This window comes from Gracilinanus agilis, chromosome 1 (genome assembly GCF_016433145.1).
Source record: "Gracilinanus agilis isolate LMUSP501 chromosome 1, AgileGrace, whole genome shotgun sequence".
In the NCBI taxonomy this organism is placed as follows: domain Eukaryota; kingdom Metazoa; phylum Chordata; class Mammalia; order Didelphimorphia; family Didelphidae; genus Gracilinanus; species Gracilinanus agilis.
Window position 1 is genome coordinate 143435523 of NC_058130.1, and position 4033 is coordinate 143439555.

The window sequence follows — 4033 nt, forward strand, 5'->3', positions numbered from 1 at the left end:
TCACATGTCAATCATGATTTGCAAAAAAAATCCTGAAGGAAAAGTTGGAATACCACAATTCAGATGCATTTACAGAGGTGCCCTCATTCATGCCCTCAGTTTCAGTTCTTGCCATGATTGCTTTATCACAAGGTTACAACAGGACTTTCAACAATAATGAAGTAATCACATCGCTCTCACTAGAAATATTATCATTCATGTAAGGGGTTTTTCCCCAGTAGCTAGAGGTGAGGAGTATCCCTCACAATGAACCCAGGTAGCTCCATCTTCCCAAATGTTCCTTAATGAACTCAAGCATCTACATTTGCTCCATGCCTTAGATTCAATCCAGGAATCACTTCTGTGGGCCCTGGTTCCCTAGATCTTTCAATCCCTTCTGGAAGGCTGCTTTCTAATGGCCACTCCTTTGGCCAGGTTGACTCTCCTCTTATCCTCAAAGTGTCTGGGGGATGGGCGGGAGTAGGTGGGGGAAGGGAGAGAACTTTGTACATAAGGTCAAAGATATCTGGCTCAATGATAGGATGAGTTTGAAGTATGAGATAGGATTCCCAGACAGCCAAGTCTCTACCTTGACACTATTGGATTAATTGATCTTTTGGATAGGTACAAAAACACATTAAAGACATTGATTCAAGCACTCCTACCAAGGGTTCCTTTTGTATCTTCTTCTTCCCCTCTCTCCTGCTGCCCTAATTCCTTCCTCCTGGGGACCTTCCTGGATTGATCCCAGTGGGTATGTGGTAAGTGTGACCATAGCCTCACTAAAAGACCAATGCTTCCTTCAAAACTGTCAGTCCTGGGGATCCCAATGCTCCTTTGGCTAGATCCCTTCTCAATGACTTCTCTGCTCAAACCCTGGAAGACTAGAAAACACAAAGTTTTGCCTCTGCCCTGCTTAAATGGCCCGTAAGTCGATGGGAATATGATTAGGGATGTAGGCTCTAAATGATCGCCCTAACTGGAATGACCTCCAGGAATTGATGCAGAGTGAAAGGAGCAGAACCAGATGGATATACTATGGCACAATCAAATGTAATGGACTTCTCTACTAGCAGCAATGCAATGACCCAGAGCAATACTGATGGACTTATGAGAAAGAAAACTAGCCACATTCAGAGGAAGAACTGTGGGAGGAGAAACACAGAAGAAAAACAACTGCTTGAACACATGGGCTGATGGGGATATTATTGGGGATGAAGACACTAAATGATAACTCTAGTCTAACTATCAATAATATGGAATTAGGTCTTAATCAAGGATACATGTAAAACCCAGCGGAATTGTGTGTCAGCTAAGGGGAGTTGGGGGGGGGGGGTTGGGGAGAGGGAAAGAACATGAAACATGTAACTATGAGAAAATATTCAAAATAAAAATATAATTTAAAAAACAAACAAATAAATAAATGCTCACCCTAGTGCAAATATCAATAATAGGGAGATAGGTCTTGATCAATGACACATGTAAAACCCAGTAGAATTACTCATTGGCTATGGGAGGGGGTGGGATGAGGGGAGAGAAAGGGCATGAATCTTGTAACCATGGAAAAATATTCTAAATTAATCAATAAAAATTCTAAAAAAATTAAATGGCCCCTAAATCACAGACATTATCAGGGGCCCAGTTCCCTTTACCATAGACTTGAATCTTGGGCTATAGCCCAGATCTTCTGAGACTTCTTAGGTTCCTAAAGATTCAAGATAAGCATATGTACCTGTTTCTCAGTGCATGGGACACTGATGCCTGTGACAAGTACAGCATTCATTCAATAATCCATTAAAATTCTTGTTGGATTACTTAGTTAAACTTTATCTATAAACAGGTTGGACGAGATTGGGGATGAGATGAAGAACTATGAGACTGGACATTGTCAGGTGGGGCGGTCAGTCAGAAGGAGGCCTTCAGCAGATAAAAGGCCAAATTAGGACACTGAGTGCTTTCAGAAAAAAATATCAGGGGGAGCAAGGAGGAACAGAAACACAGAAAGTATTATCTGTAATAGAGATAAACCAGGTGTCTTTCCAATAAAATTATAGAGGGTAAAGCAAGGATGAAGCAAATATCACCACTAGTATTTGGGATGGTGCTAGAAATGTTAGTTGTAACAATAACATGAAAAAGAAACTGAGGAAAGAAGCACGGGCAAAGAAGAAACAAAAATTAGCACTTTTTAGATGTGTAGAGTATTGCATATATTGTCATATTTTTATTTATTTTATTTTCATTTTTTCTTTATTCCTTTTTTTAAAATATATTATTGGAAAGATCAAGCCAAGATGATGGAGAAGATACCCACACAGACACAGACCCACCTGATCTCTATCAAGAGCAACATAAGCACAAAAAGAGAGTGAAATAATTTTTCATCCCAAAACAACTTAGAAGGCTAGCACAAAAGATCTAGTGTACCAGGGTGGAAGTAGAGTTCAAAGCAGCACAGCCAGACAGGTCCCACTGTAGCAACATGCCTCGGGGCAGCTCACCCAGGAGCAAGGGTTTGGAGAGCTCTTAGCCACAGACAGTACAGGAGGTTGGAAAATTGCTCAGTAGATTACAGGGATCCCCTTATGGGCTCTGGGTGCAAGATTCTTGTTGCATTTCCCATACACAGATCCAGGTAGCAGTCCAGGGGCCCTGCCTCATAGTGTGGAGGAACACTAGCACACAGCAATGCTTGCAATCACAAAGGTCCCTGGTTACAGTTCCAAGGCAGAAAAGAATGCTTATCGTTACTCAGAGACCAGAGCATAAACCGGGAGAATATTAAACACACTTCTCCTTAGATCATACCACCTTGGAAGATATCAAAACAGATAGATCCCCAGAACCATCTCTAAAGGCAATTGCACAAAAGGCATGAAACTTGAAACAGTGCTCCTTTAACTATAACTAGAGAGCCCAACTTTAATAGTTTTTTCCATTAAAAGAAAAGAAAAAGATTAAAAAATGAGCAAAAAAAATCAACATAGAAAGTTATTTTAGTGACAAGGAAGACCAAAACACAAACTCAGAAGACAACAAAGTCAATACTGCTGCGTCCAAAGCCTCCAAGAAAAATATGTATTGCTCTTGAGCCCAAAAGAATTAATGGAGGAACTAAAAAAGTTTTTTTAAAAATCAAATATGAAAGGTACAAGAAAAATTGGGGAAAGAAAAGAATGGTATAGGAAAATCATGAAAAAAAAGAGTCAATAGCTTAGTAAAGGAGGCACAAGAAAATACTAAAGAAATTAATACTTTAAAAAACAGAATATGCCAATTGGAAGGAAGGTGGAGAGTACAGAAATCCAATGAAGAGAACTCCTTAAAAAGCAAAATTGTCCAAATGGGAAAAGATATGCAAAAATTCCTTGAAGCCATATGGAAAAAGAGATACAAAAATTCACTGAGAAAAAGAACTCTTTACAAAGTAGAACTAGCCAAATGGAAAAGGAGGTACAAAAGCTCACTCAAGAAAAATGGGCTTTAAAAATTAGAATTGGACAAGTAGAAGCTAATGACTCCATGAGACATCAAGAAACAACTAAATGAAATAAAAAAATGATAACATAGAAGAAAATGTGAAATATCTCATTGGAAAAACAACTAACTTGGAAAATAAATCCCAGAGAGATCATCTAAGAATTATTAGACTACCAGAAAACCATGATCAAAAAAAGCCCTTAGACATCATCTTTCAAAATATTATAAAGGTTTATTTTTTAATAAAAAATTATGAAAATTACAAAAGTTAACACAAAGAGATAACTATAAACATTGGGTAGCTTAGTGGATTGAGAGCCAGACCTAGAGACAGGAGGTCCTAGGTTCAAATCTGGCCTCAGACATTTCCTAATTGTGTGACTCTAGGCAAGTCACTTAACTCCCATTGTCTAGCCCTTACTGCTCTTCTGCCTTAGAACCAATACATAGTATTGCTTCTAAGACAGAAGGTAAGGGGGAAAGAAAGAAAGAAAGAAAGAAAGAAAGAAAGAAAGAAAGAAAGAAAGAAAGAAAGAAAGAAAGAAAGAAAGAAAGAAAGAAAGAAAGAAAGAAA